The sequence below is a fragment of the Anabrus simplex genome, chromosome 6 (genome assembly GCF_040414725.1).
Source record: "Anabrus simplex isolate iqAnaSimp1 chromosome 6, ASM4041472v1, whole genome shotgun sequence".
NCBI classification, from domain to species: Eukaryota; Metazoa; Arthropoda; class Insecta; order Orthoptera; family Tettigoniidae; genus Anabrus; species Anabrus simplex.
In genome coordinates, this window is record NC_090270.1 from 255,138,657 (window position 1) to 255,153,027 (window position 14,371).

At 40.4% G+C, this 14,371-nt stretch overlaps 1 protein-coding gene across 4 annotated transcripts in view; it reads left to right on the plus strand.

The window, feature by feature from the left end:
• LOC136876412 (5'-AMP-activated protein kinase subunit gamma-1) overlaps positions 1 to 14,371 on the plus strand; it is a 1,375,241-nt gene that overhangs the window by 815,167 nt on the left and 545,703 nt on the right. Inside the window, exon 1 of one of the 4 annotated variants that reach the window (XM_067150368.2) lies at positions 10,028 to 10,181. The exons of the other annotated variants lie outside the window; for them this stretch is intronic. The gene's annotated coding sequence lies outside the window, so the exon portion shown is untranslated. Of the gene's footprint in view, positions 1 to 10,027; positions 10,182 to 14,371 lie in introns of those variants that run through there. 4 annotated transcript variants of the gene reach the window in all.

Here is a 14,371-nt window from a genome sequence, read left to right on the forward strand (position 1 = left end):
TAAGTTTATTTACCGCCACCCCTCCCCCCCCCCTTCAAAAAAAATTAAAAGAAGGCTTGTTTCTTTATGTTTAAAGGTGATTCCAAACACCAATGTTCACGATTATTGCCTTCAGTTTTGAGATATAAGTATCCCCATAAAAATAATTTACTCTTTTCACTTCATTTCACACTACTCCCCCCCCTCCCAAGTGAATTTTCCCGCCAAAAATACTTGTTTCTTTAATAGTAAAAGATCTTCTAAATACCAATTATCACGACTCTAACTTCTTCAGTTTTTGATTTCTGTGTCCTCATGAAAGGAATTCAACTCCTTTACACTCCCACCCTCCAAGATGGTTTCCCCACCAAAACGCGTTTTTCTTTGTTTTTAAAGGAGATCGAAATACGAATTTTCACGTCTGTAATAACTTTAGTTCTTATTAGATGTATGCATTCTCATACAATTAAGTCAATTAAATTTTCAATTCTTCCACCCACCCCCACCCCCCTTTCATTGGATTTTCCTAGAATACGTCTTTCTTTACTTTTAAAGCAGATTGCAAATATCAAATTTCACGTCTGTAATATCTTCATTTTTGAGATATCAGTAGCCTAATTAAAAGAATTCAACACCATTTTCAGTCACTTTTACCCACCCCCCACCACCAAAGTGGTATTTCCGAAAACTAAAAATACACGATTCGTTATGTATAATAGAGATAAAAAATACCATTTTTCACTTCTGTAACATGTTATTTTTTTTTTAGATATACTGTAAAAATTCTCATTTTAAAATTTCACCCCTTTTGAGTTCCCCTTAAGTGGAGTTTCCAAAAACAAATCACCTATGTTTCCTTACATTTACAGGAGATTCCAAACACCCACTTTTTACGTCTGTAACATTTTACGTTTCCAAGATATTCTGTAGATATAGTCTTTCAAAAAATTCACCCCAATTTGTCACTCCTGTTTAACAGCCATTAATTGGATTTTCCAAAAACTAAAAAATACGTGTTTCTTTCTTTTTAAAGGAGGTCCCATACACAAATTTTCAGTTCTGTAATATCTTCAGGTTCTGAAATATAAGTATCCTCATTAAAGGCATTCAACCCATTTTTCACCCTTTTACACCCCTCCTATTAGGATTTACAGGAAACAAACAATACGTGTTCCTTTATTTTTAGAGCAGATTCTAACTACCAATTTTTACATCTGTAAATTTTAAAGTTTTAAGATGTAGACACACTCATTTTAAAAAATTCACCCCCCTTTTCACCCCCAATATTTGGATTTTACAAAAACGAAAAAATAGGTGTTTCTTTACTTTTAAAGTAGATACAAAATACCAATTTTCAGGTCTGTAATATCTTCAGGTTCTGAAATATAAGTAGCCTCATTAAAGCCATTCAACCTATTATTCACCCTTTTACACCCTTCCTATTGGGATTTTCCGAAAACAAAAGAATACGTGTTTCTTTATTTTTAAAGGAGATTCTAAATACCAATTTTTACATCCATACACTTTAAAAGTTTTGAGATATAGATACACCCATTTTAAAAAATCACCCCCTTTTCACCCCCCATTAATTGGATTTTCCAAAAACAAAAAACACGTGTTTCTTTATATTTAAAAGAGATCCCAAACACCAATTTTCAGGTCTGTAATATCTTCAGGTTCTGAGATATAAGTAGCCTCATTAAAGGCATTCAACCCCTTTTTCACCCCTTTTCACGATTCCTATTGCGATTTTCCGAAAACAAAAAAATACGTGTTTCTTTATTTTTAATGAAGATTCTAAATACCAAATTTTACATCTGCAAACTTTAAAATTTTGGAGATATAGATTCACTCATTTTAAAAATTCACCCCCTTTTCACCCTCCCATTAATTGGATTTTCCAAAAACAAAAAAATACGTGTTTCTTTATTTTTAAAAGAGATCAAAAGTACCAATTTTCAGGTCTGTAATATCTTCAGTTTCTGAGATATAAGTACCGGTATCCTGATTAAAGGCATTCAACCCATTTTTCCCCATTTTCACCCTTTTTCACCCCTTCTATTGGGATTTTATGAAAACAAAAAAATACGTGTTTCCTTATTTTTAAATAAGATTCTAAATACCAATTTTTACACCTGTAAACGTTTAAAGTTTTAAGATATAGATACACTCATTTTAAAAATTCACCCCGTTTTTCACCCCCTTAGCGAAGGAATATCCAAAAATCCTCTCTTAGCGAGCACCTACATCTTAATATGAATATATCCCCAAAATTTCATTTCTTTATGTCCAGTAGTTTTGGCTCGGCGATGATGAATCAGTCAGTCAGTCAGTCAGTCAGTCAGGACAAGTTATTTTATATATACAGGGTGTTAGGTGTATACGTGCAGATATTTCTTGTAGCAATAGAGAACGATGTCACGAACCACTATATATCAAACTTTTAGTAATCAGCGGAAGTTATTTTCGAAAGCAAAGGGGTACGATGTTTTTAGAATAGGTAGTATGCCTTGTTCTGCGAATGAATAGCTTTCCGTTGATAACAGGCAAGTCACGCGCCACCCGTGCCAAACCGGTTTCTGTTTATGTTTCAGAGCAAATGTACTACTGTAACGAGATGTTACGTAATATACTTGCCAAACTGGTTTTATGTTTACGAGCAACTGAAGTACGATAGCAGCTGAAGGCTGCTACCGGTGTACGTACCTACATTTCGTGCTTCCTGCCGGGCTGTATGGCACAGACGGTTGAGGTGCTGGCCTTTTTACTCCAACCTCGCAGGTTCGAACCTGGCCCAGTCCGGTGGTATTTGAATGTGCTCAAATACGTCACACTCGTGCCGGTCGATTTAGTGACACGTAAATAGAACCCCTGCGAGACCTCATCGTCTCCGAAAACCGTAAACGTAACGCAAATACTATCATCATCATTATTATTATTATTATTATTATTATTATTATTATTATTATTATTATTATTATTATTTTTTTTTTTATTGACTACTCGCCAATAATGTCTGCCCAGAAAATACTTCTCATCGTTTATAACTATGGATCTCGACAGTTGTATAATGTCCTAAATATGATGATTTTCAAAATTGGCTTTACGTCGCACCGACACAGATAGGTCTTATGGTGACGATGGGACAGAAAAAGTGTAGAAGTGAGAAGGAAGCGTTCGTGGCCTTAATAAAGGTTCACCTCCAGCATTTTCCTGATGTGAAAATGGGAAACCACGGAGAACCATCTTCAGGGCTGTCGACAGTGGAGTTCGAACCCAGTATCTCCCCAATGAAAGTTCACAATTTCGCGCCCCTAACCGCACGACCAACGTATTCCAAGCTCTAATGCCGGGCTGAGTACCTCGGACGATAGTTCGCTGGTATTCTGATCCCATCTTGGCAGGTTCGATGGAGGCTCAATTCGGGGGTATTTGAAGGTGCTGAAATACGCCAGTTTCGTGTCTGTAGATTTACTTGCATTAAAAAAAGTCCTGCGGTACAACATTCCGGCGCCTCGGCGTCTCCAAAATCCGTCAAAGTAATTATTAGGACGTAAAAAATTACATTATTATTTCGTGCTTACAAACGAAAAGCATATGTGTAATGGTAAAATAAAGTATAACGTACTGCTTCCTTTGCAGTGCTTAATAAATTTATCAAAATAAAAGTGGCCAGTCTGAGTTGCTCAGACGGTTAAAGCACTGGTTTCTTGGTTCCAACTTAGCAGGCTCGATCTTGGGTCAATCCGGTGGTATTCGAAGGTGTCGGTAGATTTACTGGCACGTAAAAAGAACTCCTGTGGGACTAAATTAGGCTACAGCGCCTCCAGAAACAGTACGAGTAGTTAGTGGGACATAAAGCAAATTACATTACCGGTATTATTATTACTATTATTATTATTATTATTATTATTATTATTATTATTATTATTATTATTATTATTATTATTATTATTATTATTATTATTATTATTATTATTATTCAGTCTTATTATTATTGCTACTACTCATATTGAACTACTTCTTATTACTCTTTTCCTCGTCTGATTATTATTATTATTATTATTATTATTATTATTATTATTATTATTATTATTATTATTATTATTATTCACCTGTTCATATTTTCGTCTTATTCCTCTTTTTACTCTCCTTTTAAGTCGTATACTTCTTATTCATATTTGATATTTTGTTATTAATATTATTTTTATATTATTATTGTTATTTTTATTATTTAGATTTAGTTTATTTCGTTTATTTATAACTTCTCTTTAGCTTCACGTGACACAATACTTTTTCCGTCTTTAATTCACCTTTTGTGTCGTGTGCCGGTACATCTATGTTTCTGTCTGTGCTCAAGACAGTGCTGCAAGGTCTGTGTTTGTTTTCCCAGCCCGGATTGCGTTTCGTTTCTCATGTGTCACAATTACATCTTACGTTCTGTTACATGTTTAAGTTTGACCTTGTGATACATCACCTTTAATCTGCTCTGTAGCCTTTAAGAGTGTAGCATGGTCAATGACCTCAGTGCTTGTTTTGTTCACATAACTGGACTAAGAACGCGTCTCAATCGGCCCAGCAAGTTCAAGGCCAACCACTTCTCTCTGTTTGTTTGTTTATTTACCAATGTATGTATGTATGTCAACACTGTACTATGTCAACATCGTACCATGAAAATTTACTCAATAAACGGGGTGTTTGGGGGGACCTCTGTCCTGGGTGGGGTGCTCTGCGGACCTCCTCTTGGGTCCGTGTTGTTGCTGCGGTTATCTCTCTGCGCGGTCAGGTATTTACTAACAGGGCCGATGACCTCGATGTTAGGCCCCTTTAAACAACAAGCATATTTACTAACGTATTCAATTCAATTTATTGTATGTACAAGACATACGTCCAACTTGAATTATTTCATCCTCACAACTCTACTTTCTTACTACATGGCCCATGAGCTACACGCATAGCTGAAGGCCCACCCACTCCTCCACGAGGTCTGGGAATGAAATAACTAATTTGATTGAATTTTTTCCTATTTCAGTAGTGATGAATATAACACAAGCATTTTATTGAATTTTTATACGTGTTAATGATGATGATGGTGATGATGATGATGATTGCTGTTTTAAGGTCATCGGCCCTTAAAAGAGCCTTTTGTTTTAACTCGTAGTGAATAAGAAACAAAATATAAATTGCTCGAACACACGTAAAAAACCAAAACCACATGCAGGGTAGAATTGAGGAACTGCCAAAATGCGTTCAAGGTCAATGTCTAGAGTTTTAACAAGCACGTCTTCCCTGTGTTGTGTTCAGCTTTCGGCACGTACAAGTCACTCGCGCACTGAAACTCTCGATTTATAATTTTTGTTACCGGTACTTCAATTTCACTGCTCGGATTTATGAGAATATCGAACTATCGGGACTCAAAATACTATATCGATACTGTACTGTACTCCCAAGTCATTACGGGGCAGAAATGGCGTAACATCTGACATACCAAAGCGAAACTCGTAGCAATTGTTCACAGTGACCACCCTGGGCTTCTCTGCAGGCTTCACTTCTCCGAATGCAGTTGCGACGCATTCGAGACAAGGAACCTGTGTTGTTCAGAATATCCTCTGGTGCCGAAAAATTATGTTTACAGAGGTCATCCGAAGTGGTTACTTCAGTTCAGTATACTTTGTGCTTCATGTCCCGCCAGACATAACAATCCACTGGAATAAGGGCTGGCCAATTGATAGTTCCACATCGTCCTGTCTACCGTTGAGGAAATGTCTGCACCATCGTGTAAAATCCACGTGGTTCGTCGTAGTCGAAGCGACACATCCTCTGAAAGCTCCAGTAACGTACTGCCTCTACATTAATAAAAAGATGTAACCGACCTCCAACTACACCCATCCAGATGTTAATTAGAAGCGGTGCTGGAAATCGCCTTGTCCTATTGAATGGAGATGTTCCACAGCTCATGAGTGGGGTATAGTGGGTTCGAACCCCTCTGTTGGCAGCCCTAAAGATGGTTTTCCGTGGTTTGCCATGTTTACACCAGGCAAATGCTAGGGCTGTAACGTCATGAAGGCCACGGCCGCTTCCTTCCCTCTTCCTTGTATATCCCTTCCAATCTCCCCATTCCCCCGCAAGGCCCCTGTTCAGCATAGAAGGTGAGGCCGCCTGGGCGAGGTACTGGTCATTCTCCCCAGTTGTATCCCCCGACCCAATGTCTCACGCTCCCGGTCACTGCCCTTGAGGCGGTAGAGGTGGGATCCCTCGCTGAGTCCGAGGGTAAACCTACCCTGGAGGGTAAACAGATTAGGAAAAAGAAGAATAAGCCTTCTATTAGAAATGCCCGGCGGCAATTCCACAGTAGACCGAGCTCGATAGCTGCAGTCGCTTAAGTGCGGCCAGTATCCAGTATCGGGAGATAGCAGATTCGAACCCCAATGTCGGCGGCCGTGAAGATGGTTTTCCGTGGTTTCCCATTTTCACACCAGTCAAATGCTGGGGCTGTACCTTAATTAAGGCCACGGCCGCTTCCTTCCCACTCCTAGCCCTTTCCTGTCCCATCGTCGCCATAAGACCTAGCAAAAAAATCCACAGTAGCTATTTTTCCTTCGAGCAATGTTCACGCATGGTTGCAACTACGGTTTTTGAAATCTGTCTCATTAATAACAATATGACTGAATACTTACAGCCTTTTCTTTCAGTGTCCACCGTCATTTCATTGACCTGAAAAGTTTATGAATAAGCATAGACAACTCGCATTGTCTATTGTCAGAAATTCATCGTAGCCTGTCGCAATAACAGCACCGAAATGTTGCGCTCATTTTTCATTTACTTATTAACTATTTCCTTTCATTTTGTCAGCTTGGATCACTGAGTATTGCCATTGACGTCTTATGAATCACACACACCTACACAATACTTGATTCGCATGTATGTGCTGGTACGTATCTTCGAGGTCACTGTAACGATTCTGTGTACATTTCATACAGAGTACCCTAGACCGGTTTTCAAGTACAGCAAGTGGCTGGCACGTGAGCCATCCTCTCCTACTTGCCAAGCCTTTAGGGGAAGTGCACAACAACATGTGTTGGCCTGCGATAAGAAACAGGTTCAACAAGCCCTATATTCTGCTACTGTACTTCCACTACGCGTGGACAGAATGACGTAACCGGCATAACCTGCTACGGCCGTTCAAAACACATTAGGTCCTGAAATGTTTGGCTCAGTTATGGGCAAACTAATAGGACAAGGTAAAAAGTACATAGCATATATTGTGATATGTCTTTTTCTTTGCCGACTAGCTTAATATCTGCACGTATACACCTAACACCCTGTATAGATAAGGCATATGTCATGATGGGGTCTGTTTGTACGTAAATGTTTTTTCTCTTGGCAGTATGTAACTTATTAGGGACCCTCTGCAGTCTGCTGAATATATTTGGAAGCTGAGAAAGGTTAGAAAATGAAAGAATATATAGCAGAGAGTAGTATTCTTCTATCATCAAAGGAAGTGTATACTCTCTCTCTGGCTTGACAGGTAGTAATCAAACATGGCTGCATCTAAGGATGAAAAAAATCACATATATCACAATATTAATGAAAGCGTCAGTCAGTTAGCAACCCACTACTGTAAGTACAGAATGTATTGCGGGCTAGGTTAAGCCTTCGCCTTAATGATTTGATTTTAAGATTACTCAAAGTTGGTTGAACTTTGAGACCTATCAGTGTCTCATGATTCACCGGCAGGTAATTCCGGAGAGAATAAAACAAAAATGAAGCAAATCGGTCCAGTGGAACTGACGGACGGATTTGCCGAAGCTGTTTTTAGCAAACTCTTTGCTTTACGTCGCACCGACACAGATATGTCTTATGGCGACGATGGGGTAAGGAAGGCCTATGAATTGGAAGGAAGCGGACGTGGCCTTAATTAAGGTACAGCCCCGGCATTTGCCTGGTGTGAAAATGGGAAACCACGGAAAACCATCTTCAGGGTTGCCGACAGTGGGGCTCGAACCCACTATCTCCCGATTACTGGAAACTGGCCGCACTTAAGCGACTGCAGCTATCGAGCTCGGTAGCAAACTCTTTTAATATATAGATTTGGGTCTTTCGCAGTGTGAAAGACGCAAGCAAGAAACCAAGTGCCTTATCCCAACGCGGGCATTGGTCACCTAGCGGATCACTCCCAGCTATGGCTTGATCAGACATCCTGAGGTAGAAGGTAGAGTAAAGTAGAAGACAGATGGAAATAAAGAGAGGAGTCCCATCCAGCGCGCTTTCTTCTTCTTCTCCTTCTTCTGTCCAACCCTTTCGTAACCTTCTCAATATCCCTTATTTATTTTTACACTATTCTTCTTCACTACTACCATTTCTTAACAGAACCCAAAGGTCGACCTCATCCACAATCTTTCCATTCATCCTTTTTATGGGTCCATTTGTAAAATTGTGTGTATATGTAATTTTCTACGAAATATGTGCGCGCGCGCGTTTGAATTGTCAGTGTAGAAACCAAAATATTGTAAAATGTACCTGTTGTTGAAATGTGCGATTTATACATTTCTGTCAGTTGTATTCGTCCAAATCTTTCTTTCGTTATCCGTTTGCCGTCCAGAGTTGGTTCTTCCCTCGGACTGAGCGAGGGATTCCACCTCTACCGCATCAAGGGCAGTGTCCTGGAGTGTGAGACTTTGGGTCGGGGCATACAACTGGGATGGATGACCAGTACCTCGCCCAGGCTGCCTCACCTGCTATGATGAAAAGGGGCCTTGTTGGGGGCCTGGGAATATCGGAAGGAATAGACAAGGAAAAGGGAAGAAAGTGGCCGTGGCCTTAACTTGGGTACCATCCCGGCATTTGACTAGAGGAGAAGTGAGAAACCACGAAAAAACACTTCGGGATGGCTGAGGTGTGAATCGAAACCCCTCTACTCAGTTGACCTCCCGAGGCTTTTCAAATTTCGTAGCAGAGCCGGGAATCGAACCCGGGGCTCCAGGCGTGGCAGGTAATCACACCGTCGGCTGTCTTTAGAATGGTTTTCTGTGGTTTCCCATTCTCACTTTCAGTCAAATACCAGGTCACTTCCTATTCATAGGCCAGAGGCGACTCCTTCCAATTCCTATGCAACTTCATTCACCATCATTAATTTCATTTTCATTAGCTCCTCAACTGAGGTTGACGTCAACAAGGGCACACGGCCGTAAAAATGTGTGTGTGTATGTTCAGTCTTCAGTCCTAAGGCTGGTTGGATCCTCAACAGCTCGCCATCAGCTGTCATAGATGGCCTAGGCATCACTGAAGAGGCGTACTAGGGAAATAAGGAGTGAGGTAGCTTCTCGTTGCTTTCCTCACTGAGCCAGAAGTTGCTATTACATATCCGTCTGCCAAGCCCACTGAAATGCCTGCACCAACCGACCCTATGAGCAGCATTTTGACACCATTCATAGCAGGGACTGGCTGCAGAAGGAATGGCATTACTAGCACCGCTCATACCTCAGTCACTTTCATATTGCCAAAGCCAAGTATAAGACAGAGACAGATCAGTGAAAGTAAAAAAAAATGCTCTAGCCCATACAAGAAGACATAGTGCACTGTAAACACTAGGTCCTGCCAGCAAAGGCATGCCGTAAAAATATGGCATATAAATTCATCTCATCTCATCCCCCACCCCGTCACCGTATCACGTAACGGGACCAAGTTGCATATATTATTATTATTATTATGCTTATTATTATTATTATTATTATTATTATTATTATTATTATTATTATTATTATTATTTCTTTCCCAACCCTTCTTTGTATGTCAGGTGATTGCGTTGAAGGTCTACAGAAAGTGACGGGAAATTTCCTTGACAATTTTATCTCTTATTTTCAAAGTCCAGAAATAAGTCTTATCCGCCTCTATAAATATCCTAGGTTCCTCCTTTTTATGCTACTCGATTTATTTTCGTCTCTGTGAAGGAGGAAGAAGCGGTTGACAGTCTGGAAGGTAGTGCCGGTGTACACCGCTAGGGCGTGCTGCCTTGTCTGCTTGTTGGGGGTCAGTTGATCGCGCGTGGTCGCTGAGCGTGGCAGGTTGAGAGCAATACACTCCAAAGCGCAGTGGAATATCGTACAGTTCTCCGAGTGTTAATGTTTGTGTCCATCAGTGTGTGTGCGTGTGTTTGTTAGTTCGTGATCTGCTTAGTCCCCTCTGCTGCAGTATCCTGCTTGGTAAGTGATGGGAGATATGGCTCATGTTTACAGTATGACGTCACATTACGTAGCCTACTATTGTTCTTATTATTTTCGTATAATTGATTCAAGTATCGCCCCATAATCGAATGTGGTCTTCTTATCTCGCTCTGAAGTGTTATGTGCCGCTATGTATTCTCATCATTATTTCAAACAAGCCCGTGTTTGCATTGATTTCAGTAGCAGATAAGTTGGAATTATAAACATAATTCTGTTTCTAGTGAGACAAAATGACGCCGTAGCAATACGAAACCATCTCATCTTGTTCATTAATTAGCTGTAAACGTATAGGTGATTTGCTTTCTGCCCTGTTCTGTTCCTTAATCTTTTCTGCCCTATCAACGGTGTTTTTGTGCTTGAATATCTTAGTAACGGTACGTCTCCAAAGCTCTTTGGAATGGTGACATTCTCCTGTGTACAGGTGGCCTTTCTCATTAATAATATGGTAATATACATTCTTATAACGATGATGGTGCATTATGTTGGTGGATCCTTTTCTTTCATCGTGGTTCGCTTCAGAACAAAGCCTACGAATGTTGATGCATTATTAATTTCGTTCAGGTTATCTCTGGTATTTGCTAGTGCTTAGTTTTGTCACATTCTCAGAGGGATATTTCTGTTTACTTAAAGCAAAGTTCAATTTTTTCACGACTTCACATCTAAAAACATAGAGCGTACCCCCGTGATGTTTGTGTTGTTGTGTAGAGAACTCCGTTCTAGTGAGCGTGATAAAGCGATCATGAGGGGTAGATTCTTTGTGTTTTCTTTCTACTTAGTAATTGCTTCGTTCCTCAGGTCTTCAGCTGTTGCTGTTCTTTATTAGACTGAACGAGTTTTGTTTTCCCCCTAATTTCTCTTACGTAACTTCCCTGGATCAGCGGTAGCTGGACCGGCCTTGATCTGCCTAAGCCTGTGATTTGTAGTTTGTTGATGTATTTAAATATGGCTCTTCATTAATATGCCTGATGCAGGTCGCTTAACTGCTCCAGGTGTGCCATTTTTATTATTACAGTTATCGTATCATTAAACCGAGCTATTTTATTGGAGCATTTAGATTCTTGTATTTCTTTTCTCATGGACAGAGAATGGAAGATTCGGGAAGGGAAGTAACTCATCAAAGTGGCAAGGGTGTTTAAAAAAAAAAAAAACTAAAAACATTCCCTACTGGATCTTGGTGCTGAAGATGTTCCTCAGTAGCCAGAAACTAATTTTAACTTTCCGAGATTGACATGAAAACGAATTACCTGAAGTTAAGTGAAATGGATATGTTCTGGTCCAAATATCTTAGGTATTAAAAAGTAGTCTTTTTTATAACCTGCGCGAAGTTAGGCTTAACATATCCGTACCCATCAAACGATTAATTGCAACCTGCGCATGTTAATACGGACTAATTTCTTCGAACGAATTAATTTGGAGGTTTGTTATGATTAGTTACTGAGGGCTGTGTTTACCAGTTAGCGTAATATATTGATCTGCAATCCTGTGCAGGTCTAATGAACTGTGTTGATATTGTGTCTGTAATATCTCTTTATTTGACCGCGATTTTTTTAGACGAGTCTCCCTGTAGGAGTCTTCGTCGGCAGTTTGACTTTCCCTGATATTTTTATTCATCCGGTATGATGCCTTTCAAAGCGTCCGGATGGCCTGAGTAGATTGCCCTGTACTTAAATACTCTGCTTGATATTTCCAGTTCACTTTACTTTGATCTTCGTGTATATATTTCTGACACCACCGAGCAAGGTGGCCGCGCGTTGAAGGTCGTGCAGCTATGAGCTTGCATTCGGGAGATGGTGGGTTTGATTCCACCCTCGGCAGCTTTGAATATGGTTTTCCGTGGTTTCTCATTTTCACGCCAGGCGAATGCTGGGGATTTACCTCAGTTACGGCCACGGCCGCTACTTTCCCAATCCAAGCCCTTTGCAATTCCTGCGTCGCGGAAAGTATTCGATGTGTTAGTCGACGTTAAACCACTAGCAAAGATAAATTTTTAAAAATATTATTTCGGAGACGCCGGTGTGCCGGAATTTTGTCCGGCAGATGTTCTTTTACGTGCCATTAAGTGGCTGGCATAATTGCAAACTTGGACTTTTACAGTCTGAGCCACTCAGCCCAGTCTTTTACACATGCACAGCTCTTTGATAAATAAACAAACTCGTGTAGCCTAGATCAAGACAATTGAGGCATAACGCGCATGTCTCACTACTGTCCATTCGCTTTATTCGCTAGAAATTAAAGAAGTTTCACGGTGATGGGGATTGGGTTTTTTGTCAAGCATTTTTTTGTTCACTGCACCCTTAGTTATCCATTGTCCAGTCAGCAGGTACCTCCAGTTTGGAAGCTGTTTCTCCCCCAGACAGGTTTGCCGAACGCTCACCGAAGCCATGCTTGCCGTCATTTTCATATACTGGACTGCTCCGTGGCTGAAAAACATATTACTGGAGATAAAGCGAAGTATTGTCAGCTCACATTGGTCGAGCTGTTAGATTTCTTATTTACACAAAGGGCAAACATCTTGCGTTATAGACTGCTGGTTAAGACAACGTAAAATACGTCGGTAAACAACTTGACTGACATGAAAAAAAAATGCGGCAAAGAAAAATGTAAGTTTAATCCATGCTTCAAGAACACCAGTGTAGAGATTGACATCGGAGATGTGGTTTCATTGTGCATCTTTTCATTTGTCTCCTCTACAGTATTTCCGTGTCATCAAAACTTCGGATTTTAGGCAAAAACGTTTTTTCCCCGGAAATTAAAATGAAGTTCTATTTACACGTACCATGTATTTATCAGGGGCGGTGTGTGGTATTGTTGCAGGGTTGCACAACTCCCAATAATTTTGAACTTCATTTGTCGTCTTTTCTTTTAACGTTTTAGTTTAATAAACTAACATGTATTCGAAAACATGTTAAATAAAATCAACCATCTTCGGTCATTTGGTGTACTAATGTTTCGTAACGGACCAACAAACACTGCTGGCTTCGAATCAAACTCAAGGGGTTTGCTTTGCTACAGCAACTCCCTAGCGGACAGCGCGGCGCAATGTACCTCAGCAGGGACGAGCGTAAGCCTGCATAGCATTAGGTTGCATGCTCGCCAGAATCTGTCTCAGGGAGTTGCACGAGACTAGCAAGTACCCTACCGAGAAACAGTTCCCAATGTCTCCGTTAGATTGCGCCACTCTGCGGAGATTACTTCATTCCTGCTTTCTCTCCTCTCTCAAAGGTAATTTCATTTCCATTTTAAAAATTTTATTACGTTGAACCGACGCAGATAGGTCTTACGGCGACGATGGGGTAGGAAAGGGCTAGGAATTGGAAGGAAGCGACCATGGCATTAATAAGGTACGGTCACAGCACTTGCCTGGCATGTAAATGGGAAACCGCGGAAAACCATATTCATGGCTTCCGACAGTGGTGTTCGAACCAACTATAGCCCGAATGCAAGCTCACAGCTACGCGAACACACGGCCAACTTGCTGGGTAATTAATTTTCCACGCTATATCAGACCACCCACAATATTACCAACATCTTGCTTCAATGAAAAACAGGACGCCTTATTTTCAATTTAAGTGAGGCAAAAGTAACTGTGCGAGGCTGAGTGGCTCAGACGCTTGAGGCGCTGGCCTTCTGACCCCAACGTGGCAGGCTCAGTCCGGTGGTATTTAAAGGTACTCAAATACGTCAGCGTCGTGTCAGTAGATTTACTGGCATGTAACAGAACTCCGGCACCTCGGCGTCTCCGAAAACTGTAAAAAGTCGTTAGTGGGACGTAAAGCCAATACCATTATTATTATTAAGAGTAACTGTAGTTGCAGTGTATAATTAGCCTCTTATTTCCTGGGTTGTAATTGCCAGATATGTTACAGTTTTAATACGAAAGTAGTTCATTACTTAACGATAATAGAGTTTCTTGTTATTTCTATAAACTGTACAAATGTGACACTGAAAATGTTAGTGCAACACCCAGCTTTAGATACCACCAGCCGCCACTGGTATTTATAAGGTTAAAACCGGTGCTCCTTTAGTGTCTAAAGATGCCTAAATCTGCTAAAAATTATTTTAATTTATTCCGTGAAACTAAAATATTTGCCAGTAGATCTATATTCTTGAAATACATCACAAACAAGATCTTAAACGTGTTAAACTGTAAGCCACACCCTTGGAAGTCC